Source organism: Platalea leucorodia, assembly GCF_965183815.1.
Source record: "Platalea leucorodia genome assembly, chromosome: 9".
NCBI lineage: Eukaryota > Metazoa > Chordata > Aves > Pelecaniformes > Threskiornithidae > Platalea > Platalea leucorodia.
In genome coordinates, this window is record NC_138831.1 from 18,525,248 (window position 1) to 18,553,161 (window position 27,914).

Consider the following 27,914-nt stretch of genomic DNA (forward strand, 5'->3'; position numbering starts at 1 on the left):
TGTCCCGGGTTTGCTCCCTGAGAAGTGGCAGATTGCCCTAAAAGCCCCTTGAAATGTGCTTCAGCCGCCACTCGGACACAAACTCACACATGGTGCTTTAAATTGCCAGTGCAAATGAGAGTTAGTTTCAACAGTTCCTTCTCTGTAGCGATAAACGGAAACGTAGAGCTCCAAAATATGCCAAGATGCAAAATAATCCTGGCAGGGGGTAGTTAATAAGGCATTAAAACCCAGGACTGAGTCCAGGCAGAGATTAGACAGTTGCTCTTTAATCAAAGAAATTGAGCTCATGTGTGACTGCTAATAACACTGCCTTTCAACCTGGATTTGGAGTTAGAAAAGCAAAGTTTTCCTGTAATTCCATGAATATTACTATTATTTGCGCAATGATCTGGAAGCATTCTCTTTAACCGTAGTCTGGGATCAGGTGCCGTTAACTGCCCGTTCCTGCTAGAGCAGAAATAAAATAGAAAGACGCCCTGTCTGGCTTGGTCCATTGCATTGCAGAAACCATGGTGAACCATTACTTCTGAAGGTTAACGGCTTGCCAGGGTTTGCTACCGAAACCCTGCTGTGCTAGTCAGTGCGAGGATGATGCTCTCGCTGCCTTGGCCTTAGCTGAGTAGCTCTGGCAGCAGCCAGGTGCCTGAGCCTGGAAACTGCAATGCTCGAGTGATCTGGTTGTGCATGATGACCAGACTTTGCCGCGCTCACGCCTGGTCGATGATTTGGTGGTTTGGTGTGCAGGCTGGGGCTCAGTCCCAGAAAGCCTGTCCCTCGCCCCCCGGGCTGTGGATCCTGCTTTATGTGCACTTTGAGGCTCCATCACAAAATATGGCTGTTGCTGTTGCGTGGCTTTAGCCTTCAGGCACAGCAAAGGGCTGGGCAGACCAAAAGGACCAAAACCACCTTGGAAGTGTTGGTACTAAATACACAGCAGTCCCAGCAGCTGCCCCTGCTGCGTAATGGAGCTGTGCAGATGCGAGAGCATGGGATTAGCAGGGCCCTGAGCTCCTCGCTGTCAGGATTTAAAGATGGATTTGAGCTGCACACCAGCCAGGAGCGGCTCAAGCACCAGGTAGCTGCCCTTGCGGCTGGTGCTCAGTTTCTCCTTGCTCTCCTGTGCTGATTGCCAACTAGGTTTGCTCCTCACCGGGCTGCCTCTCTGCATGAGTGCTTCTCTTTTCAGCTCTGGCAAGGTCTCTGTTTGCCAAGCAGAGCTGGTGCTTACTGGAGCTTGCTGGACCCTCATAGACACTTACTCAAGCAAAACTGTTAATGGTGCTGGGAAGGTTGCCAGGTCTGCAAGAAGTGTCACCAGGTTTGTACCTCCAACTCCATGTGGTCACTGAGATAATTACAGCCTGGACTATTTGGTCCTTCTTAGCACATGCACAGGGTGGGTTGTTACCAGCCAAGCAGAGCTGGTGGTAGGTGTTGAGTTCATTTTGTGGCAGTTCTCAAAGGTTTTGTACTTGTTTTTTGTTCTGGGTGTGATAGCAGATCAGTCAGTCACAGATTGGCTTTGTTTCTCCCTGGTCTTGGAAACCTTCCTGTCAAAACCTGGTTGCAACCTATGCCTTTTGTCTTCAGACCACTATATTTCTATGACAATCCATTTGAGCAATGGTGTTTGAATGAGCTTTGCCCATCGGTTGCTCCATGATGCTTCAAAGAATGGAGAAATAGAGCAACTCTATTCATTTCCTCCAAGGGCTTTTGGGTGGCAGTGACGGCTGGCTGGAGAGAGCAGATACGAGTCCATGTGCTTCCCAATTTTGTAACTAAACTCCAAATATTTCACTGTTTATTGAGCATGACCTGCTTTCTCCCTAGTGGAAGGAGGGCTATTGGGGACATTTCTCATTTTTCAGGATGAGAGAGAGGCTTTTCTCCATCCTAGTGTTATACAGCAGTAAGGAGTGCTTGTTGGAGGCGCTGTCTGTAGATGGGTAGTGAGTAGCTTGCCAGCTGTCCTGGCACTCTGCTCTTAAGTTTATCTTTCCTTGATGTTAATAATCCTTGCCACTTTCCAGCTAGAACATTGCTGTACAGTGTGGGCTATACGGAGTGCTAAAAAGAAATAAAGCACTCAGGAATTGGCCCAGGCACATGACACTCAATTGATCTTCATCTTAAAACTCACCAATAAATAAAAGGACACAAAGATATTTGCAAGGAAGCCACCTTGCTGTTTTTCCATGCTAAAAAGCTATGAAATTAAGGAATGGAGATGTGCATGCAGATAGATGAAGGAGAAGCTGCTGGGCAAAATCAGGGGGATAGAGAGATCTTCAGGTTGTGCTCTGACAGCTGCCCCTTCTCTGTGGTGATGGGCTACAGTATCCACTCCTTGTTAATTGATGCTGCTTATTGCCATCAGGACTGCAGGCCAGCCAGAAAGCATGCTGGAAACAGGCCAGCCACGAAAATGTGTTGATTTCTGTGGCGTTAGGAGGAAAACAAACAGGCTATAAAGGAAAATATGAGGGGGAGCTGGGGCAGTTGAAGGAAGCCCAGGGGAGAGACTGCTAAATAAAAGCAGACTGGTGGTGATGTCTGCACCCAGCAATCCTTTCCAGAGTGCCTCCCTGCACCCATCGAGAAATCACTGCCTTCTCTGTTAAGAGTTAACACCAGATCAGCACAATCCCTATTTTTAACCGTCTACGATGTTTCCTAGCAGCCTGCTTTGACTGGGTTATGCTGAAGGCCTGCCGTCATGTTTCTGCCAATGGGGAAAAGAGGAATTCCTGTGCTGGCCTGGGGAGCTGCAGGACATTCCCAGCGTGTCCTGCTTCACTTGCTGCCTTTTCCAACACTTCTGTCTGGTTGAAATAAGAGCCCTTCCAAAATTTCCGAGCAATTAAAACTCCTTGGAAGGCAGGCCTGGATTATCTTTCAAGAAAGGAGGCTGACTGCAAGCAAAGTTAGCAATACCAGTGTTGAACCGTGCAGCAATGCTTGGAGCAGTTTGCCCTCCGATGGCCAGTTGGAGCATGCAGCTCCTGCTCTCCACCGCTGCCACAGAGGTTTCCCTTCGGCTCAGACGGCTCCAGACTGTGGATTAGTGTGTTGTGCTCCGTGCCTGTGTCTTTCCTCCATCCCGAGCATAATCTTCTGGGAAGGGAGAGCAGGGGGCTTGCTGGAGCAAAGCTCTCTCATGGAGAGTGTCCAGCGCCTGCTCTGCATTTCACAGTTTGGTCACTTGTTTGTGGTTTGTTGAGAGTCTTGTATAAGCTACAAAATACCCAGAGCTGCTACGCTTTGGTGAGAGCATCTGACAAGCATTTGCAGGCTGAAGCACCGTTAGATACAAGCTCGCTGGACATGTCTTCTGCATGGCTCCTGTTGTGAGATCACCCCTCCGCTCAGGGGACGAATCCCTCGCGGATCCCATATGTTTGAGCAACCCCACGTCAGGGTGTGCCAGTAACAGGGGTGAGGAGAGCAGGATTGGCCTGGCATGGACTGGGGACATGTCAGACACTCCTGGGCCCTGGTGGGCTGCTGGTACAGGATCTCACCCTGCCCTGGGAAAGCCCACAGGTCGCTTATGTCTCTTCCAAACCACTCCACATCCCAGAGCAAAGCAGAGAGCTGGGGCCAAGGGGCCAGCCATGGAGCAGGCACTCCTCAATAGTCAGCTTTTGTCAGGGATGAGGAAGAACTGGTTTGGAGGGGGCATGTTTTTATCCTCCTCTCCGGAGGAGGAAATGGGATCAACAGAACAAAGAAAAATGCAATGAAAGTAGAGAATTACTTGCTTTTTGTCAATGTTTTACATGGTAAAACAAGAGAGTAAATACAAACTCCTGATTTCCACAGTCTTTTTTTTTGAAGTATATTTATTTCCTGAGGCTTAGAGTTTCAGGCATTTAGGTAGAAGACAGAAAGAGGTAGATAGGCTGATTTCCGCACCCCCCCACCCCATCTTCAGTGACATCCCACTAACAACCAGGTATGAAACTCTGACTGCTGCTCTCCTTCATCTACCTATCAGAAAACTGTTCTTCTACTTTGCCCTTTGAATTTGTTGGTTTTTTTTTTCCCAGTAGGTTTCCAGCTCCCAGCTATCCCTGTAGCTCCTGGCTATCTGCAGTGGACTGCTAGGCAGTATGTGCATGACAGCAATTCTCACCCTGGTGACACATGGTGTCCCCAGCCCCGCTCTCCAGAAGAAAAACCTCAAAAATCTGGTCCCTGTTAACTGGCCATTAGCACCAGCTATACCCAGAGCTGAATTTCTCAGTCTTTGAATGGCCGGTAGTTACCGTGCTGTGTCCATTGCAGCAAGTGTGGAAAGCCAGATGATTTTAATGACAGTGTGTCCATTGAAGTCTCTGGTTTGTGGGAGGTTGTGATCATTTCCTCTTTCTCCCAGATAAAAGAAATGCAGAGTAAGAGAAGTTCCTTGGCCATTGCTGGGTGGGCACTTTGAATATCTCATTTAATTTACTAGATAATGATCACATTTATGGAACAGCTTGTTTCAATTTTCTCATTATCACTAACTGAGATGATAGCTTATTTAATCCACTTCTGTGCCACTTCACAGACAATGAGAAATGTGGGAAGGAAAGTCATTCATGGGAGCATGTGGAGCCCTTGTGTAAGTAGGCTGATACAGATGAACCTGCAGAGAGGAATCCTCAGGTTTCTGATGAAGGTTACTAATAGGAAGCCATGTGAAAATGAGTAATTTTGCAGGGCCTTTGCTGTTGTCCATTCAGGGAGAGCCATCGCAGGTTGTTACAACTGGATTGCTGGCATCCAAGAACAGTGTCAGGATTGTCCTCAACACCTCATACTCCCATGCTGCTGGAGCTGCAGTGGCTAAACCAGATGCCAAAGCATTTTCCTCCGAGATGGTAAGAAGTCTGTGCTGACTGTCAAAAAACTGATCTATTGTCTACCAAAAGGACTGAAGAAAATGATGAATGAGATCAGAGATGAATTTGCCCTAATACTAATAGGTTATTTGTAAGAGTGCAGAGTGTTTCCAGTGGTTCTGAAAGCAATTTAATCCTCTGCCACTGAGAAGGAAATGGGTTTGTAAGTCTGAGGAAGGAATGCATCATAATCCCAGAAGAAGTAGGCAGTGATTTCTGGCACTGGAGATTTGGCAGAATTTGGGGGTTGAAGTGGAACAGGGGGAGCTTTAGCTAGTAGACTTCAGCAATGGTAAATGGGGTGAAGGACACCTGGGGTTTCCTGGCTGTCTCTGGGCTGTTGTGTCTGTTTTCATATCCTTACCCGTGTAATAGTAGCAAGATTAATTACCTAGTGTTTTTACAGGGAAGAGAGCAAGCTCTCATGCTGCTAAGCCTCCTCCTACCCTGAATCAAAGTGCATGTAATGCCCTACTATGGGAGGGGATGGGGTCGCAACTTCAGGATCAGCCTTGGAGGAGAATCACCTGATGGCCCAAAGAGGACTCCCAGGGAGCTCTGACATCTTCTCCTTATTTGTCCAATGTGACAGATGACGAATAAACCCACCAGCTGTCCAAATCAAAACAGAAAGAATGTGACTGAAGGATTATATCCACATGCACACCTTCAAGAAATACCACCTTTTCTGAAGCCTTATGCAGACCCCCTAGAGTAAAGTAAAATTATTCCTTGTATTTCAGTTGGCTTCTAAAGAAGGAGGTGCACAGAAGGGGCCTGGAGTATTTAGGCACTCGGCTATCTTTGATGGTTTCTCCCTAGGACCTTCTGGAGAGCTCAAATGAAAAGCCAGGTGTGCATTGCAGGGGATTTGTTTTTCCAAAGGGAAATTATAAGACAAGGAGAAAGACTGCTTTTCAAAAGCAAGAAACTCTTTGGATTCCAGTTGTAAATCAGACTGTCAGTCCTCCTTGCATCCATTATATAAAATACCTGCTTGACCTGTAGCTGTTAAGGAATCATTCTTAAAATACTCTATTAAGTACCAGCATCAGCACTGTGTCTAAAAACCCCTTTATGATGGGCTGTCCTGGCTTCAAATCCTACTCATTTTATGCTAATTGCTGAAAAGTTGTAATTTTCCAGTAAACCACTCAGAATAAGTTTCATGTAGATATTAATGATATATAACTCTTTGAGAAGTCACCAAGAGTAAAATATGAAAAGCAAAGGCATTTGCCTTTGGGATTTGACCACTTCATGTACTGCTTGGTTTCTAGACAACAGGTACAAATTCTGTGTGTAGCTGGTTGATTTTTAATCCACAAATCACAGTGATGAGTTAAGCAGTTACAGGATTGTCTTGGTTAGGATGGGAGTGCCTGAGCAGACTTAGGGCAATGAGATGCCCAATTCCCACCAACTTCAGTAGCAGTCAGGTGCCATATTCGTTTATGTTCCTTTGATGAGTCCAAGCTGTTACCACTCGTACTGCACTTCTACTCTCAGCCTTATGGGAGGGTTGACTGCAAATTGTGTGACATGGAGGGGTGACCGAGGTGCACCGATAATAAATGGTATGGTCAGACATGCTTGGGGGTACCGCGGCTGCCTTTGGAAATTGCCCAACTGCACACAGGTCCAGGAGGGGAAGTGCCAGGAGGAATTGCTGGCCAGACCACCTAGCTAATGAATAAATCCTCAGATGCATTAGCCTTGCAGTCACACATCTGCTGTCCAATGGCAAGTGGGGGAAATTCTACAGAGTGAGCTTGTTCCAGCCAGCTTTAGTCTTATTAGTTTTTGGAGGAAACCCAGGAAAAGTTATATTGGAAAGCTGAAAGCTATTATGGCAAGATAGCTGCTAAGTGACTTGGTATGTGCCCTGGGGACCAGCTCTCCCAACTTTATGAAAAACGATATAATCTGATGCTCCGGTTTTGTGTCACTGCAGGCCCAGTACGGTGTTTTCTACAAAAGGATCATGATGCTCAGCAGTTGCTGTAGTATTTCCATGCTTTTTTGTGGGTAGGACAAAAAGGGAAATAAGCAAGAAAATGGTGAAAATGTAAAGTACGCTATTGACTTGCTTCTTCTTGGGGTCCAGTAAGTTGCTGGACACTGTAGATTTTTTAGTCCTTTCAGTTACTTGTATTAGAAAACTCCTAGTATCACTCATGGATGTTTAAAGAGAGGAAAATGGGATTTTTCCTGTCTGCCAATTAATTGATTGCAATCAGCACACAGTCTTCAGGGCAGCTAGTGGGCATCACCAACAGCTTTGGCCTCTCTCCTTCCCCTGCTTACCACCACGGCTGCCTGGTGTATCCGTTGAGCTTTTAACTCGGGGCAAGCGCTCCCACTAGAGAGGACATTTGCTGACATCTTGTCTTAAGTCTGGAATAAGCTGAGGGTACGCTTGGGAGAAGATGTTGAAGCATTGAGGGAGCAGCCAAGCTGGGACTTGAGCTGTGCTTCAAGGGAAAGAGGCAGGTAATCAGTTCTTACAAATAGCTCAACCCATAGGAGGATTGAACTGATTGGGAGCTGATGAGTATCTTCCTTGTCCTTCCTTTTCTTTTGAAGGAGCAGGCCATGCTGCTTTTGACAAGCTATGAGCACCCCTAACCTTCAGGGAAGGCTTAGTTGTCTATTTGGGCCCAGGGCTGGCACTGGTTGAATGGCACTGTGTAGCTGGAAGAGGATGAGAGGATCCAAGCCACTGCTTTCTGTTATTCAAGGTGACTGTGCAGCATTCCCCCTCCACTCACCCACAGTGCAAGTGCTCCGTGTCTTGCCTAGTGAAGTCATTAGGAGGCACCTGCCAAAGCCTCCACATAACTCTTACGTCTGCTCCATGCCCATGAGCTTGGACTGAATCATCTCCCACAGCAGGTCCTGACAGAAAGTCACTGTGATTCAAGAGATCCCAGGAACAAGGCAGCTGGGCTTGCTGGCTGGAGAGAGCTGCCAGATGAAGGAGGATTTCTTCTTGCCACCATGCTGCTGATCCTGGTCTGTTCACAAGCAGGTATGGCCTACAGCAAACAGGCCATCTCAGACATGCTCTTAGGCTTAGGAAGGGGAAAAGAATGAATAGAAACAGGGAGAAAGGGATGAGAATAGGGGTGGAGGGAGGAAAGCCATTTTAGCCAGACAGGCTTACACAGCTGCCTACGCAAAAGCCTCCTCCCGTCATCCCTGTCACACAAACGAGGTTCCAGTGCTCACCAGAAAACCAGTGAAAGGTGCACAGAGCAGCAAGCAGAGGTTGGAAAGCTTTGTTAAACACACTGATGGGTAATGCCCAACACAAATGTTGTCTTTTCTGCTTCAGAGGCTAATGCACAGTGTTCGGAGAGCAGTGCTACACCTCAGCCTGTGTTGTGGTGGAGCATCCTGGGGAGGAGAGTGGCTGGCTTTGTTGGAGTAAGGAAGTATCTGAGCATGGTAGACACTGTGGGTATTTTAGAGGGCCATGGTCATCACCAGGAGGCATCTACTGTTGCATCCGGTCAAAGGATGACCCAAGATGAAACTGTGGTGGCCTGAAGTGAGTGGCAGCTGCTTCATCTCTCCTATGATGTGAGCGGGTAAAAGGGGAAAAGGAGGCTGTTAGCCAGCCTGCACCTCATAAACATGATTATTTTGTTGTGTCTTTAGCAGACTAGGCAGCAAGACTAATGATTTGTCCTTTGAAGTTCCTAGCCCTCTCCCCACACCTGATGCTTGTGGCTGTTTGAGGCCAAACACTGTCTCTACGTCTACAAGGAGCTGTCATGCTGTCATGAGCTAGTTAGAACTCGCAGCTAATGCTTGATTTTACATTATAACCCATTTTTTCCCCCACGCCAGCTATACATGTCTCTTCATGCCCAGGTTGTGTCATTTCCGTTTGTTTCCACTTATTACATCTCTCTTTGGCCAGACTCACTTCCTCACTGCCTGCTGAGCATGCATGAAATTTCAGTTGTGCCCAGAGCTGTGCAGACTTGTAGCGCTGCGCTTCTGAGCGCTTATTCCTCTCTGTGCCAGCCGGGTTGGTCCCAGATGAAGAGACGGCACAGGCTGAGCGAGCGTTGAGTGGCACCAAGCCAACTGGGTGGTGAAGCTGACAGCCTACTGCTGCTCTCATAGTAGGTGTGGTGCGATTAACAACAAAGGTCTAAGAACAAATGAGTAATCTCCCTTTCAGTCCCAGCTCTCTCGCCTTTCATTATTAAAAAGTAAAAACTCCTTTGCACTCCATCGCTGAGCTCCTGAAGGCCACTAAATGGCTCTTTGAACTTGATTGCCACCATATATCCCTATCATCAGTGTGGATCCAACTGAACCCAGAGCCTCCTCATGCTCACGAGCATTGTGCCTAAGACAGCTGGGATGTCCTGAGGTGTCACTCATCACAGCAAATGAGGGACCTCTCCCCATCTTCCAGAGGGTGGATGTGGTTTGTCCAAAGATGGACAGGAAGCCTGAGGTAGAGATTGGTGCTTAATTCAAATCCCTTGAGCCCTAGTTGAGGACTTTTAAACTTCTGACCACCCTTTCTCACCTGATCTGGAAAAGCAGCGAAGCATGTGTCCAGTGTTAAGCATGTGAGTAGTTTTGTTGCTGATTTGCAAAGCCTGCTGATCACCAGAGAAAATCACTCCTTTTAAGATGTCCCAGTTTAAGAATACAAAGATAAAATAATTTAGTCCATTTAAATTGTTTAGCAAGTGATTTAAATCTGCCAGGAGCAAAGGCCAAGCTGCACAGCTCTTGTTAAAAGAAAGTGCTGTAAAAGTGCAAGGATATACATCCTTCACAAAAAAACCCGCCATTTTCAGATTCCCATGTTTGACAAGTTTTTATATATTTATCTTTCCCTTCCCTATTGATGTGTTGGAGATAACTAATAAGCTGGTAAGGCTGATTATAATAGAGCCAAAAATAAGACTCAGAGAGATTCCCCACAGCCCATATCCGACAGGTCTTGTCACTTGGATGCATTTGTAAAAAGCTGGTTTGTCTCTCCCCTTGACAGATGCTTTGATGAGCTAATCATCTCATTTCCGTGAACTGCACATCTGTAAAAACAAAAGGGGATGAGACTTGAACAAGTGACTAAGCCCTGTTCTTATTTGCATTGTTTCATTACTCTTATTCGAGTGGAGCTGGTAATCCTCCCGTGGAGCCTGCCATGCCCTGTGCCAGCTGACAGGTGAGATGCACACGTGCTATTTCGAGCAGATGACCTCTCTGAAGTTCTGCTCGCCAAGAAGGCCATGAGAGCTTTTTTCCTGCCCCACTGATGGTCTCTGATACCCCAGGAGCAACCAGCCTTGGCTCGCTGGCCACTCATCTCATGAATGTGTTGCTCTGACTTAGGAGGCAGATAGGAAGAGCAATGCAAGGGAGGTGACAGTGATGCAGAGATTCCTGGGAGTGACAGATGCTCTTCTCCATTTTCTGCACCAGTGACCATCCCCACTGTTGGATCTCCACATAGGCCATAAGCAGCAAGAGGTCCTCATAGTGTTTGCCATGTGTGGAGCAAGTGCTAGCCAGGGGACAGGGGTCAAGAGCCTGCCAAAACTTTTCTGCCAGAGCCATCAATTTTGTGGGGTCACCTGCTCCAGGAGGTGGTAGCTCTCTCATGCATGTTAGGTTGGGCAGTATCTGTATGCTAAAGAAGTGGTTTCCTGCCTTTGTTATTGCCAAGCCATAGTTTCCCATTATGTTTTCAGTGTTGTTCTCAGTGGACAGTGAGGTACAAAGATGAGCAACCTCTTTGGGCTTTTCTATACATTTTCTATACTTTTTCTTTATGTTGTGGAAGCCGAAGTGCCTGGGATTGCCATTTCCCAGGGACTGCAAAGGAACTAAGGGCAGTTCAGTGGCTCAGTCCTGATGCTGGAAGTCCTGACATCCATCTTCTGCATCAAGCCCTCCAGCCCACATATTCATTCTGGGGAAGGGTCCCAACGAAGAAAATTGGTGTGATTTAAGTAATCTGCCTTTGTTTTCCACCACTAGTTAATTCAGATGGAATTTGCTGCACATCCCTTGCTAGGCAGTTACCTTTTAGTGTACTTTTCCCTTGCTTTCCTGGTTTTCCTCTTTAACTTTGTGGTCCTGGGGTTCATGCTTTTGTTTCAGTGTTTTCTGGATTAACTTTATAGCAAACTAAATTGCAACTATATCAATTAGGGGGAAAAAAACCCACTCATTATTTGCATCAGGAATTTTGTATATCTTTTCTTTAGGTTTTTGTGGAGTAGAGCTGTGATGGAGGAAGAGCAGATAAAACGATCTTTGAGTGCAGGGAAGAATATGTCCAGCTACTGAGATGGGCAGGAGCGTTAAATACTGGTTGAGTTGTAAATCCTTGGAAGTTTGTTTCCTTTTTTCAGTTAAAACTTAAATTTAGGAGAATGACACATTGTGTGTCCCCTGCCTCCGCCTGTCCAGAGCCATTTATTTCAAAGCAAGAAGGCTTTTGCTCTGAAGTGGAAGTTTAAAGGGAAATTATCAGGTACTTTCTAAACCAGTTTTGCATCTTTGCTACTGCTTTATCCGTAATGATTTGAAATGCGGGGTGTGGAATATTTTTTGGTGCAATGCCAGCAGAAAAGTAAAGCCCAGCTTTAACCCTTGGGCTACTGTTGTCACGGCTTTGAACCCTAGGATCATGTTCTGTGGACAGTAAAACTTCTTTACGCTTCTCTGGCAAATGTGAAGGGAACTCAAAAGTGTATGTGTGTTTGCCTGATGGTGGACATAGAGCTCTGTGGGCATTCGTTTTTGCAGGGCCAGGGTCAGTGTGAAGGGGGACGGTGCTGGCAGAAGTCAATGCCGTGCAGCACGTGGGGTTGTGGCTGTTCTCTCCCTGCTCTGTCTTTGCAGAGACCTGCGGTGCTGGCCCTTTGGGCCGTGTTTTCCTTTGGTGAGAGTTGTGGCAAGCAGAGGAGCTCCTTACCAAGGCGTTGCCTGAGTCAGAGTTGCAGGCTGGAAATTCGGCATTTATGCATTAGCCAGATTTCCTTGGAAGGCAGGTGCTGGTACCAGGGCTGTCTTGGTCCAGAAACAGGGGTGCAAAAAAATGAGTTGCACTTTGAGCAACCAACCTCAGTGAGGCTTCTGCCTCCGTGTTCATGGATCAGCACTGGAACATGGCTTAGGGATTGCTTTTTCTATGAAAGTAGTTCCTGGGGGTTTTTTGTTGGGTTTTTTTTTTTTTTTTATTTCCTTTTTTTCTTCTTTTTTTTTAGTTAAATGTATCAATACCAGTGCATGGAAACTGCACTGTGGGCTAATGTTGCTGCCAAGCAAGGGTTAAATCATGGCCATTCCCCTCTTCCATTTCCTTGCTAACAGCTTTCAGATCTTGGCATCTATCAAAATAGATGCTGGAGCCAAAAACTAACAAAGGTGGAAATGATCACTGCGGGGCAGGCTGCAGTTTCCTGTAATCTGATCTCAGGCCAAGCAGATACAGCTCCAGCTGCAGCCCCTGCTTGTGCCGGAGATGTTTACGAGGAGCTGCCGTGGTAGCCAAGGCTGGAGCAGCCCAGGGAAGTGTCTGTGCAACCTGAAAACAAAACCAAAACAGGCAAGGGCAGATGTCATCCCTAAAAGTTTGGGTTTGGACAGAACATGCATAAAAAGACGTTATGAGTAGGGTTTATAAGAGTGACCTGGCCCTTGGGACCCAGCTTTAGCTTACAGACGAGTATGGTGGGGAAAGGCAACTGGTTTAAGGAAAACACCTCGGCCACCCCATGCAGTGGATAATGAAGGAAACAGCCGCTTTGCGTTCCCAGGGCTCCAGTCAAACGCAGTGGCCTCCTTCCTTTTTCCTGACCCAAAACCCACCAACAGTCGGAATGGCCAGTGGTTCAGGAGGGGCTGAACTGGGACCTTGGCTGGGCTCTAGTTCTTCTGTTGGTTTTATGATCATGTGGAAGCATGGTGGCTTTAAATGCCAGTCCGGTGGTGCCCCTTGGTAGAGGTGTGGTGTGGCGGTGGGAGGAAAAGGCAGCAGTAGCGGGACTTTGCCGCTCACCAGCAGCTCCAGCATGGCTGAGCACTGGCATAGATTCATGGCAGCTTCTTCTGGACATAGTTGGGTGTTGGGGTGGCATCATGGGTGACTCCTGGCTGCTTGTTCTCTACCCTGTGCCCCTTTTCTGCTGAGAGACAAAACTTGGGAGGAACAAGAGTTTGGTGGAGCTACATCTGAGTTGCAGAAGTGCAGGGAAAGGCAGTTACTTCTGATCCTTGAGGCGTGTGATGGGGGAATGCTGCAGTCTGGAATCCCATTTGAGGACAGTGGAAGCTACGCTGGAAGCTCAGCATGTTGAGAAACAGGCTGTAAATGAAAAGGGTGTGTGATTTCATAAGGCACATTGAGGCTTGTGGAGGAAGCTTACCTAAGTCAATTAGCAATATACATGTGCTTTGGTATGCATGAATCCTTCCAGCAGCATTGAGGCTTTTAAAGCCAAATCTGATACAGTTTTGAGCACTCCTGGAAATAGGAAGGTATGCAGGTCTCCTTTGAAAGTGCTTTGTGCTGGAATATTAACTCAATTTTAAAAGGGTTGCCAACACACGTAGCTCCACCAGTAGAAACGGAGGTGAGATTCTACCAATTATATTGGTGAAAAATGGTGTATAGACATCCATTAAATTTTAAATCAGGCTCATTTTGACTTATTTAAAGTTGATTAAGAAAAGGTTGATGTTGAACCACAAGAAACCACTCTCAAATAAAGGAAGCAATACAAATTAATCAAGTAGGTAGTAAGCTGGATCTAGAACACCCAGGTTGTGTCTGCCTGTCCACTTTTTTGTTAAGTTTCCATTTGCACTTCAGACTTTCTCTCTATTATTTTCTCTGTGCCTGTGAAGTCATTTTAGATACCTGTTCCCTAGTGTTTTATTTGGTTTTGTTTTGGTTTGGTTTTTTTTCTGTGGACATTTACTGGAAATAGCATTTAACCTCTTACCCCCTAAAGCTTGTGTTCAAATCCTTCTCCATGCAGAGGGGAAACAAGCACGTTTCTTCTTCATTCTCATCACAGATCTGTACCACTGTGCACTCCCTGCTTGAGGCTGCTTGGGAAGTACTGGAGGTTAGAAATTCAAGCTCTGTGCATACAGGTTTTTGCATTATCAGAAGAAAAGCAGAGTGCTCCAATGTTCAGAGCACCTGAAGGGCAGGTATAAGATGCTGGCGTCCTTGCATCTGTGATGGGTTTGGTACGTGACCTAAGTTTACTTAGTGCTCTTGCCCTAATGCAGTTAAGACCTCCCTGAGTATGAAAAGTGCTTTGAGATCTTGAGATGGTCAGGTCTTTCTAGAAAGACAAAGCATTGCTATATTCACCTTCTCTTTCAAACCTTTTATTATAACTGCCTTCTGTGAGCACCAAATTCACACAAAAAATGTATAAAGCATTAAAAAGTCATTGCAGTCTGTCTCCTTTCCCCCACTGATTGTTGAGGTTTCTCAATTTTGTACTCAGTTTCCATTGCTTGGGAGACACATACATCATGCCAATAGGATCCATAAATATTCTTAATCCCACTTTGCTGGCAATTTTCTTTTGCTTTAATCTGAATGCAAATGGGATCCCAATTCGTATGAGAAGCCACTGTTCTGCCTGGCTGCATTGGTAATAATGCCCCCCCTCCCCCCCCCTCAGATGAATCACCTTATGGTCATATTTTGAATACAAAACCACATTTATTTCATGTTTACATGATCTCTAGACTCTGAAATCCTTCAAGAGCACCCCAAAATGTGCCCTCAGTTTCTACCAGTTACCAGGTGCTGGAGGAAATACTGGAGGCTGTTCAGAACAACAGCCGCGAGGCAGAGATCAGGATGTACTGGAGACTCATCTGGCAATGATGAGCCAAAAAAAGAAAGCACTGCGTTTTGGGAGGGTTTCTCAAGCACTCACCAGCACAGTAGGCGTGGGGTGGTGGGCTGTCATCGTTGTGACGGTTGAAGCAAGTGGGATCAGCCAGAATTAAGCTGCAGCTTACAATTTTGAGACGGGCTGTTGCCTCACCGCGTTATCCAAAGGTGTGTTCGGTGCGTGGCGGTACATGTCACCCTCATTAAGCTTTGTAACGTCACGCGGATCTGAAGCTGGTGATTTGCTTCTGGGACCACTGCCATGCCTCGGGGTGCCTGACGGGAGGATTATTTTTGTTCTTTGCAGAAGACACCGTTTTCCAAATGGATCATAAAAAGAAAAAATGTGCTCGTAGGTGTTGAAAGAGCAAATGGTTTTGCATTTGACTGCGCTGTGCTTTTTCTATTTTCTCTGCTGTTTGGAAGCAAATGGGGGTTTTCATCCCGAGTCCTTGCGGACTGGCTCAGTCCAAACAACTACAGTGAGGACTGTGATTTTTGGGGGAAGTCAATTGAAGCTGTGTACAGTGATTCACAAAACAGACCTTCTGAGATACCGTCTGCTCCCTTAGCCAAGTTTTGCCTTTTATGTTTTCCTGGGTCTTTTCATTTTTGTTTTTGGTTTGTAAGCATTCACACTCTCATACACCCCCAGAGTGTTTCTGGAGCTCCATTAGGGCAGCGTCTGTGCCTGTTTTGAAGTCCATTTAATCCTTCCTCATGCAGATCACAGTAACCTACACTACAGTTTTCCATGAGGCAATCTGTGATACTGTGTCCTGCCCATGGTGCTCTCGTTACATGCTCTTTCTTTACTCTCTGTTACCAGGGATCCCTCCTGGACCCATCCATGCTTTCCTGGAGGTTGCTTCTGGGCAGCCTCTGGTTCATTTTTTCCCCATGTTTCTAGCTTTTATCATGGGTTTCTCCAAGTCCTTCCTGAGAATTCCCTGGTGCCTCCTTATATACTGATTTTGGAGGATTGCCCTTGTTTTTCTGCACTATAATGTTTGGATCCATTTGGAGACTTCTTATTTGTTAGCAGCTCCCCAGGCCTATGGCTGGCCCCGTCTCCTACACCAGCATGCTTCTTTTTAGCCACCATTTGACTGTGCAGGTCTGTTGTGAAATTCTTTCCCTGACTCATCCTTTTGATCCTTTTAAACTGCCCACTCAAAAAGCAAGTTGTAGGCTGGGATGGGGAACTCACCCGGGCTCGAGCTGTGCTGCTGCCTTTCATCCAAGGATCCTTGAAGCTTCTGGAGAGGAGACAGTTCCCACCACAGCCCCATGTGGAGTGGGCCACGAGTTTGTGTCTTCTCTGGCTTCCAGGGAAAAAAAAGTCCAGAATTTGCTGAACCAAAGAGGCCACTGCCTTCATGTGCTGGAAGGCAGGTTCGTGTGGGAGAGTGTCTGGGGAAAGTCTGAGTCTGCTGGTCTTATCAGATATTATTTTCTGCTGCTGGTGCTTTGGGTATGGTGATATCTCCTTTTTTGTTCAGTACTTTCAAAAATCTCCTTTTTTGTGAGGTCAACAGAAACAATTTTTCATTGGCATTTTTCACGCAGTGGGGGAGAAGGAGCCAGTGGGGCTGCAAGCAAGGGTGTCCCCATCACAAGATGGGTCCTTGCTGGGTACCATGGAGGCAGAGCTTGCGCTCTGTGAACAGCCAGAAGGAAATCAATCGGTAACCACAGCCGATTCCTCTGGTGGCACAACCTCTGTCATTGGATGCGCAGGGTTATCAAACCTTGCATGCTGTTAAAACCACGTTAAAATGGAAACAGCCACCTCAGAGAATTTTGTCCCTCTGTCATTTCATTTACCAACCACCTGAGCTCTGGTTGCAGGGTCTATCTCTTTGGAGCAACCTTCCTAGGTAGATGGATATTGTCTCTTTTCCCCATGAATTCTTCGTGGCACTGTTGATCTCCTGACTTAAATTTTTTTATGCAATTAAGGAAAGCAGTATTATCGAACTGTCTGCACAGGAAGTGATGATCAGTGACAGCCTGAACATATCACATCAGCAACTTCCCATGAGGCACTTCCTACCTCCCCAGAAGGTATTTACAGATAGTTTTAGTTACTCTTTGTCTTGCCCAAAGGGGAAAGAGTTGCTCAAAAAATAAAGAGGTCAGTGGGGCCTCCAGAGATTGCCTCTTGTTCCCATGTGGTCTTGGGGGGTCCTGTTTTCCCAGCCTGTAAAAGGAGGATGTTCTTACTGGATGGAGGTGGGAAGCACGTTGAGATGTGCAGCACGAGTCTGGCAGGTATGTTGTCCTGGTTTCAGCTGGGATAGAGTTAATTTTCGTCTTGGTAGCCGGTATGGGGCTGTGTTTTGGGTTTAGGATGAGAACAATGTCGATGATACACTGATGCTTTCGTTCTTGCTAAGTAGTGCTAAGCTGTCTCTGAATAGGTGCTAAGTGGCGCTCACACTGGTCAAGGACTTTTCAGCTTCCCCTGCTCTGCCGGGTGCACAAGAAGCTGGGAGGGGGCACAGCCGGGGGGAGGGCTGACCCAGACTGGCCCAAGGGCTATTCCATACCATATGACGTCATGCTCAGTATATAAGCTGGGGGAAGAAGAAGGAAGGGGGGACATTGGGAGTGATGGCGTTTGTCTTCCCAAGTAACCGTTACGCGTGATGGAGCCCTGCTTTCCTGGAGATGGCTGAACACCCGCCTGCCAATGGGAAGGAGTGAATGAATTCCTTGTTCTGTTTTGTTTGCGTGCACAGTTTTTGCTTTGCCTATTTAACTGCTCTATTTCATTTTACTTCAATTATTAAACTGTTCTTATCGCAACCCACGAGTTTCCTCCCTTTTACCCTTCTGATTCTCTCCCCCCATCCCACTGGTGGGGAGTGAGCGAGCGGCTGCGTGGTGCTTAGTTGCTGGCTGGGGTTAAACCACGACATATGTAACTGCAGAGAGAAAGGGAAACGGGCCCAGTGCTCTGCAGCGAACCCAAATCACACGCAGTAGAGACTGAGCAGAGCTGCTGCTCCTGGGGCTCCTGGACAGAGAAGGACACAGTTGTGGTCCTCCTTGCTCCAGAACAAAGTCAAAGGGGAATGTGCCAAGCAGGCAGCCATCGCTAGGGGACAACACACTGCCTGCACGGAGGTCTGAGTGCTGCTGCTGTGTACAGAGCATCACTGATGCTCAGCAAGTTGCCGTTTCTGAAGAAGGTACTGATACTTGTCTCCTCCTCTTGGGTCTGGTCTGGGAGCAGGAGTCTCCCAGCCTTCGTGCCAGGGGAAGGATGACAGTAGTTGCACATGGGCATGTGTCAGGTGGAAAAAATAAGTGACAAAGCCGCCTTGCACAGAAATGTTATCACTGGTGATTGTGTTTGTGTGTATGTTTTTATTTTAATTAACCTCCAAACAATGTACTTGATTTTTTTTTTTTTTCCATTTTAAATATTATTTGAGCCCAGCTTCATAGTGGCTTCCTAGGGTAGCAGTTCAGATAATTCTTAGCAGAGAACAACTTCTGAGTAAGAGCTAGAGCCTCATAATGAGGCCTCGAAACGTTAAAGCCATCACTTCATTTCCCCAGATACCTGCGTGCCTGGAATACATTCTCCTTATGCTCCTTTGTTTGAAAGGGGTGACGGAGATATTAATTAAAACAGTGGCGTGCACAAGGTTTGGAAAGGGAACAAGAAATGCGAAAGGCCTGTGAATTATTTCCTCCTCCTCTCCTTCCCCCTGCAATTTATTCTATTCCTGGTTTTCCATGTGACATCTCTTCCTTGGAAAAAAAAAACAAACCCCAAACCAAACAAACCCACCCCCCCCCCCCCCCCAAAAAAAAACCAACCTACCTCCCCCATCCAGACTTATTTTGGGGAGATACTTGGGAACACCTTTTGCTTTGAACTGAATCGTTGCTTTATTTCATAGTGATGGAGGCAGCAGCAGGGAACCCCACACACACTCCCTGGATCAAGGGTTAGTACTATGCAAATAACCACAAAAAGACGTGTAGGCAGTAAATCCCTGCCCTGGTATGGGGATGTGAGGGGGGTTCCCAGAAACACCTTTTCCTTCAGGTTTACAGCCCTGTTTAAGTCAATGATGGCCACTGATGTTGACTCCATCTAGGTCAGGCTCTTGATGTGAAAAGACATAGAGCTAGTTACAGGTGAGGACTAAAGGTTAAATCCAGGAATCTGGTGCTATCATCTCTTCCAGACAACACTTCAGGGCCCATTATCCAGCCTGGTGTCCTCCAGAGCTCTGTGTCCCACAGAAAACCTCCTTTGTATCAGCTACTTCTCTGTAACCTTCTTGCCACCGTTCCCTATTGCTGAGGAAAACTGGTGTCCTTACTGGCTTGGATGCTGCAAGAATAAGTGCATTGTCTGTAGTGATGTCATTTTAAAAAATTAATACATTAAAAATGTTTCCTTCCTCTACAATAATGATAATCTTAATTTTTGAGCTTCCTGCAGTGGAACATTTTCTTAATTGAATTCCTAATTCATTGAACATCTCTAATAAGCATGAATGGCAATTTCATCTTACTGGCTGCATTCTTCTAAGGGACACTCTTTGGAGACTGGTCCATGAAACAGACTTTTTTCCCCCTCTCAGACCAAGGTTTTAACTTCAGCCTTTGCTCACCAGTCAGCATCAACCCAGGGCACTCTGTTCCTCCAGACCAGGGAGTGAAACAGGAGTAAGTGCTGGGGGCTCCTCTCATTGCTGTCTCCAGCTTGAAGGCGCTAACCCTCCTGCAGGCACCCTGGGCTCATCTCTGGTACTTGAGCTGGGCTTCCTCTGCTGAGGAGACACTGGGGTGGACATCCCTGAAGGTGAAGGCTGCTCTTGCCCCAGAGCACCACCGCCAACCAGGAACCCCGTGTGCTCTGCTCAGTTCAGCACTGAATGAAACACACGCTTTACTACATGCTGTGCAATCTTATGGCATCCTTTCTAGACCAGCTTTTTTCCAAGTACTTGGGGAGCTGGAGTTTCTTAGCTGGTATGCAATGAATCTGGAGCATGCTGTCATGTTCTGGTGCATCTTCCTTATCCTTCCCTTTCCACCACACATTTTTTTCCCTTGTTCTTAGTATGATAGGTCCTATGTTGAAGTTGAGCTCCTGTGTCTGTCACAGGATACAGGTACATCTCTGCAAGAGCTAAGCTGCCATTGGGCTGCCTCTTCAGCTAGTTCAGCAACCCTTCTCCTGCCTATACGAGCACAAACCCTGCAAAGGACTTGCTTGAACCAGGCAATTTTTGCACCATTCCCATGCCACATATCTCCTGATGCCGGCATGACTCCTGATGGAGGGCATGCTCCACTATGCCCTCCATCCCAAAGCGCATCTGAAGACATCTCTAACTCCACATAGGTCCTTAGGTTGCGCAGAGCTTTGCAGGGCTGGTAAAAATGCTTTTGGTGATGTTGCAGTTGCCTTGTCTCATTGGAAAAAAAGAGGAATGGAAAGAGAAAGAGGGGAAAGCAAAGGGAAGAAGATGGGAATCCTGCTGTCACAGTTGTCTAGCTTCAATGTAACTGGTGGCACACAGACATGACTCCTTCTCTTTAGGGTTTTTTGAGCAAGGAGCCTTTCCCAGCAGCCAGTCTGTCTCTGCTGTACCCCACTGCATGTCGTTGGTTAGCTCTAGCCTTGAAGCAGTGGCATTATTTGTCCTTGGAAGACCAACTGAAATCCAGCAGTGCTCTTGAAATGAGCATGTCCCAGCTGCTGCCTAGATAAAGCATGGCAGCAAGCTGAGCACATAAACCAGTGTCCTCGAATAGCTCGTCTGTTAAGGCAGCGCTGCATTCTTGGAATTAAATGAGTTCTTACAGCCAGAACCTGGCATCAGTAGAGTAAGGAGATGGGCTCCATGTTTGCTACATGGAAAAAGGTGCATCAGTTATGGGAAGCAGTCTTTCCCATCTCGTTTAGATGTGACACACGCAATTTTCATCTCTAGGACCATTTATCCTCTATCTTTGGTATTTCTAGAGCCTAATTATTATTACACCTCAGTGCTTCCCAAGGTCTAAAGTATTTATTCAAGACCAACACAGGGTGAATCCTTCGGCTGGGGCTGCACAGCTAGAAGGCGCGTCCCCTGGGTGGTGGATAGGGGATCCCTCTCTGGAGGGTGCACCGGATAAAATTGAAGAAGGTGCCGCGAACCAACGCAGCCTAAGGGAAGGCCACCCTGACAGAAAAACCACTGGCCCTCCAAGTCATGGGGGTTGGGCAGGAGGCCAACTACCTCCTCCCGGAAAAAAAAAAAAAAAAAGTTGCAGAAACGACGAGCATCAACTCGGAGATGGAGAAAATCAGTAATGAAGTGAGGAGGAGGAGATGGAACTGGATCGGTCATGTCTTGAGGAAAAAAACAACAGAAGACTGCGCTGTGGCCCTTGGGACTCCAGAGTACGCAGCCGCAGACCGATCGAAGTGGAAGAACGATGTTCGCGCCTTGTGTGCCTCCTGGCACTGAGAGAATTCAGAGATCAGAGAGAACACAGGGTGAATGAGCTATAAAGGGATTTGAGTTCCTTTGGAAGGAAAATCCCAGTCTGGCATGCTCTGAGAAGCCAGCACCATCCCTTCCCTTTGCAGCCAGGGCTGGCTGTTCACAGTTTGCAATTCAAAGCAAAGAGATGGTCCAGAGGCTGCAGGACATCCAGGGAGTGATTTCCAGAGCAACCCCACATACTGCTGCTGGTTGTGCAGGAGCTAAATTGTGCATGCATATATCAAATAGCTGGAGCTTTGCCAGCTTATTGCACCCAGGAAAGCCATGCTTATGACGTGCAGAACTCCCCAAGCGATCTTGTGCCATGCTGGGTCGTTTCCTGTGCCAGAAGCTTTTTGCATGATTACTTCGTAATTGTACTTTGTGCCCATCATTTTGTGACTTGCCAGGCAAGACTACGGATGAAGCACGTTCATTTGAGGCGTTATTCTTTAGATCTGGCAGAGAGATGACAAGTTGGGGGGGTGGGGGAGGGAAGAGTTATGGGAAATAATCTGCTCTTCACAGGAGGTCTGAATTCTTCCCTCTTCTTCTGTGAAGGTCACTGTCGATCATGAGGCCCGTTACAGCACAGCTCCTGCAGAACATCTCTCCCTTGCTATCCAGCTTCATAATGGTTCCTGTTTTCTCTTGCCTCCCAGGGCAACATATGCTGCACTTTCATTGCCGCTCATGAAGGAAGGGAGCCCTCATAAGCAAACCTCTTGTGCAGGGAATAGGCCTGGTAAAAAGCTGTTTATGTGCAATGAGAAGATGCCTACCTCGAAATCACTCTGCAGTCTTCCTTTGTGCTCCATTATAAACGTGATAGTGGGCAGGTGAAGGCTGCTGGCTAGCAGTGAACATTTTTTCCCCAATTATCGAGTCCAGCTGTTTAGAAGGAAAGCACCGATTATCTGCTATCTCAGGAAAACTGAGAACAAACAAAAGGGCAAGGCTATTCACACTAACTTTATGGGGCCAAAGTGTGTGCAATAACACCTTAAACTCCCAGGGCTCAACACATCTGCTAATAGAAGAAGTTGTACCAGGGACTGGCTGGACCATTTCACTGTTTAGTGTTAATTTTGCAGAAAATGCATTGTGCTGAAGGTGTTTTTCCATTTCGGTTAACATAGGAATATTCTCCAAAAGCACTGAACATGCACAATATTTTTAACTTAAAATGGCTGCTTAAAATGCAAGGAAGAGTGTGGCTAATTAAGCCTCCAATCATTTAAAATTAGTGCATGTGGCTCAGATAATACAGCCCAATCCAATTAGAGCAGAGCGCTTTGCTAAAGGCAGGTATAAAAACAGGTGCTATGGAGGGGAAGAAAGGTCTAGAGGCATTTCAGCTCCCATCTACAGAATGAGACTGTGCCCTTTTGTGATAATTTTAATATTCTTCCTGTGACTTTGATTTGCAGTGGAGAAGAAACAGAGATAACAAACACCCATGAATCTTCTAAGCTTCAGTGCTGTATTTTCCAACTCTCCCCTTTTCACTGGTCACCTGTATGGAGCGCAAGACATATATTTTACTCAAGGCCAGGGTAGATGAAAAGCACTCAGTATGTTATATATATGTTCAGTTAGGAACTTAGATTAGGTTGTAGTTCAGTATTGTGGAGGGTGGTGGAGCAAGGTTGGTTCCCAGCCCAGTGCAAGTGATGGAGTAATTGGTACGGCTCTGTATTGTCACCTCTTGTCATCGTATACACTGGATCAATGGCTCGGTGACACTCAGCAGTGACATCCCACAGTCTGGGAGACTCATTTAACTCCATCCCCTATCAATTTTGATTTCTTCTCTTTGTTTTTATTAGTCACACTGATTTTTTTCTAAGGATAGAAGCTTGTACTGAGTATGCATCATTTAATTAAAGGGATGATGAAAGCACGTGTCTGAAATTTCCTGTGGACATTGACTTCTGGGAGGTTGTCCATATTTTTTTTTTAACTCTGGCAAATTGATACCGGTGTAGCGCTTCCTTGGAGGAAGTTGGTTTGCTTTGAAAGCAATAGCTCATTTAAGGCCACTTAGTACCTGCTCTAAAGCTGAGCTGCATCGGGGCTTGAACTGATTTCAGCTCTCATTAAGGAAATGGACACATCTCTGTCTCTTTACATCAGGGGCCTCTCAATATGCTGATGTTCTTTGTGGCTGTGAGCAGGGCAGTCTGTCCACTGAAGACCTTCCCAAAAAAGGTGCCCACTGCCGAACACCATGTTTATTCAGATGGGTCTATCTGTATTCTCAGACATGGCATGAGTCTCATTGTTCTCAGCAAATGAGCCTGCTATTAAAAACCCCAAAACTATTTTTTTGTTTTTTACTTAGAGAAGCTGAACAGGTTCAGATGTAAGCACACTGATGTTGTTTCAAACCTGACATTGTCCTCAACAAGCAGCCTCCACGGTGTAAGTTGTAGCGCTGCTTGAGGATGTGGCTTGAAAAAAACCAAGGACATGTAAAGAGAATATATTGTCCTTTGGAAGTAGGGTGAGTCCACTGGTTTTCTGGAGGCAAATTTATAGCATTCATTTAGAGGCAAGCCCACATCATCAGTCTGTACAGCAGCCTTGGAGCCTTCAGAGCACTTGAAAATTGTTGCAGAATTTGCATCTCACGTGCAACCACAGATCCAGAGGTTAACACAGAGCTGCAAAGTCTGTGCCATGCGTGTTGGGGGACAGAGAAAACATCAGCAGTCTGACAGCATGGGCACACACAATTATGCTCATCAGTCATGATTCCCTGTGTAATTAAACCTCTGTTTGGTGTTTCAGTGCATTCCTTGGTGCACCGAAGTCTCTACTTTTCTGTGACGTCTTCTCCTCTCTGTGTTGTTCAGGTAGTTATGCTGCCTTGATCATAGCAATACTGGAGCTCTTCAAGACATGCATCATCACAAGACTTGCATTTCTTTTCTGTGGCTCTCCCTTCTTCCTTGTCCCTGAGATGATAACAGAGGTGTGTGGTTTATTTTAACGTTTTCCTTTTTTTATTGCGGCTCATAAACAGGCATCAGCAAAGGAGTAGCTTAGCACTTGAAATGTGATGCAGCTCTGAGATCTGGTGGGAACTCATTTTAGGATCAGTGCTTGGGAAAGGTCGGACTCCTCCAGAAGTGAAAGTTATTTCCATGTTTCCCAATCAACTGGCCTAATGGTGTCTGGGAAATAGGCCATCCCAAACTTCACCATGGCCTCAGTGGACTGAGCATATTTAAGAAAACCCCAAAACCTGAAAATTGACTTTGAGTAGAGGAAAATAATGTGCAGGATGGCTGTCCATCAAATGATGGTGCAACTTGGCTGCCAGCCAGGTCAATGAGTGGCCCTGCAAAACACCCTGTAAGACTTAGATTTTCTGAAGAACATGGATAATCATCTCTAGGAGATTACCTAGAAATTAGAGGGGTGGGCTTCCTGGGTACTCATCTTGAGAGAGCAGTGTCAGAGAGCGATTCCACCCCACTGTGTTAACACAGGGAGCTGGGAGAGAACACTCTCTGAGCCCAAGGGGAACTCCTGGTAATGCAAGTTGTATTACTCATTAAAAGAGATTTAAACTTGGAAAAGTTGTGAAGGGCTAAAAATGTGCAGTGAGATGGTTACTGCAGCTCAGCCATGTCCCTCTGATGCTGGTCCGTAGGAGAGGCTAAGCAGCCTGTTGCGGTTGTCAGAGGAATTAGTCTCTTATCTCAAAGGGTTGATCCATAAAGGATTGATGGTCCAAGCCCTGCTCTCAACCAGGTCATTTTTGCTACAAAATGTAAATGTATTATCAACATCAGGACATCCCATAGACTTACTGAGTGTGTAATAACCCCGAGGCTATCAGCCCAAGCCTCTTGCATTAAAAAAAAGCCCCAAAAGAGTTTTCTTAGTGTCACAGGCTGGGCTCCTGCATTTAAAAAAAAAAAAAAAAAAAAGGAAAATGCGCATTAAAAAAAATATGTGTACAACTGAGGGATTTAGGGAGGTGATCCAACCCCCTGCAGTCAGAGAAAGAGACTGTTATGACTCTTAACTCTGGTACTCTGGCTCAGACCCTAAATATTTGAGGCCAAATTATTAACAGAGAAGGTGAGTGACAGATTCCAGATACTCAAGTCAGGCTTTCTTCTGACATTTTCTGTCGGTAAAAATAAGTATCCTTTCTTTACATCTAACAAAATCTCTTCCCTGGCTCTCCTTGACGGTTGCCCCTCCTGTCTCCACCTCCAGAGATGTCTGAACGGTATAATTTCCTTTTATTTTTAGCCATCTTTCATAATTGAAAGTATCTCTGTGTCAAAGAGAAAACGTTCCCATGAATTCCTCAACAGGCACTTACTGAAAGCAATTGATGAAAATGAAATATTTAATGAGGTTTTATACCTGTGGACTTGGTGACACTGGTGCATCTCAAAAGCAAAAATTTATTGACATCAGGATTGATGGGCTTGGGGTCATCATGTCCCTAGCTTTGCTGGTCCTTCTCTTTTGGGGTCAGTATTGGATCCGACCTGAGGGGTGCATGGGTCACTGGCAGATGAGCTTTAGGAAGTGGTAGCTGCTCCTGACCCCAGAGTTTCTTGCTCTTCCTACTGAAGATCCAATACTGCTGCTTGGGGAAAAGCCGATGTTTCTGACTTGTGAGTAGTAAGGGTGGCTGCAGCACTCTCCAGAGATCCAGCCACATCTACAGGCAGCTATTCATCTCATCTAAGGTAAGAACCATTTGGAATCAGATCCAGGGTCCAGCTACTCCATTCCTTCTCTTGCAAATTGGCCAGCACAGATGCCTCTGGAAGAAGATGACACAGGAGCACCTTCAGGTGGTCTCCTGTGTATGTACTGCCCACCTGCATGAGTTTGCACTCAGGATCTTCCTGAGGCATCGTTTTTGTCTTTGCATTTAATAGTCTTTGAGGGATTTTTCTTCCCTGGATTAGCTCACCTCTTCTCGGGCCAGTTCTGTGCTCCCGTTTTGATGCTCAGGGAGACAGATACTGCTCCTGCTCATCCTCAGCATATCAGCTGGATTTTGCCTTGGCCTGAAGAGCCGCAGCAAGAGCATTTCAAAGAAAGCAGAGGAACAGAAATAGCCCCTTGACAGCACACAGTGAGGCAGGAGTTGATTCAGTTTAACGTGGGTACTAAAACCAACCCTGAGGATCCAAGGTTGTAATTGCATCCACTTTGCAAATCAAGCTCTCTTGTTACGACTCACTTCTAGCCCAGAGCCGACTGCTGTGGAGGTAGAGAAGATGGACTGGTTCTCCTCTGCCCTTTGTCCCTCCCTTACCAGCTAATAACATCTCTTTCCTATGTGCCCCTTTCTGGGCTGCCTCCCCTCACCCCCCAAGTGTCACTGCTCTGTCCCCAGCCACCTCCCAGCACGAGTGGTGGCTCATGCATCTCACAGAGTCTCAGTGGAGAAGGGCGTGGGGAACCCTGTTGTGTCCTCAAGATTAAGGAGGCAGGACCCCACCTTCTCACTGCTGCCCCCAGATGTGGGTATCAGCCTAAGGAGGGTCTCACTTGCTACCTGTGTCAGTCCCTCATGGTTCTCTGTTGTGAAAGCCGTGGAAGAGTTTTCAGCATACCACATCTGTTTGGGAATCATAACACGGCTGGAATTTATGAATCATAACTAATCGTGTTGCCAGGTACAGGGAGGATTATACGATGTGTGATCTAATAACTCCCAACTGTTTAATCACCTGTGGTAGGTTCTGAGCACATTGCATGACAGGTAACATAACTGACCTTTTAAGGTGAAACCACAAAAGGTGTTCCTTTCATAGGTGTTTCCTCGCTCTGCTTGGCTAGACCATCCTTGCTGGCAGCAGGACCTCCTGGCCTGGCGGAAGCAGGTGAGAGTCTTGTCTCATAAGTGTTGTCACATCCCAGAGGAGTTTCCCACTGGGATTTCTGCAGGGATTTCAACAGCAAGGGAAGAAACTGAGTCTGAATTTTTCACGAGGCTGTTGTTGCACACGTGTCCATAGACATCCAGAAGCCCATGTGGCCCCCAAAGGAGGCTTGAAAGGTTCTGCCATCCCAGAGAAGACATCACTGGGGTGGACCTGTGACTGTAATCTAGCCCTACAGTGTACCCACATGTGAGTTGCGTAGGGTCAGAGCTAGCCAACTTATGCCATTTGTCCATCGTTCATTCACTCCTGTCCACCAACCCCAAAGAAACACTTTTCCCCTATGAAGAGCTTCCTCCATGATGAAGATATGAATAATGAAGACAACAAAGATGTCCCTTGCCTGGCAGTGACAGTCCCTTCTTGCTGCCGCCCTGGCACTGCAAGCAGCTGAAGTGTGTCCCACCAGCACGTCCTCAACAACCTCTTGGGCTAAGCTTACCTTAACCAATACAGATATATCTGCCATGTGAACATAACTGCATTTAATTGCTGAGATAAATTTAAACTACTTGCCCAGGTGACATTTCCCTTCCAGGGGCATTTATGAATGAGCAGGGGTTTTCTGGATAACCCCATGCTCTGCCCAGGCACTGACATCGACTTTCACAGACAGCCAAAGCACAGTTCTTACTCTTGAACATCTTCCCTGTGGCCCTTGGAGTGGTTTTGA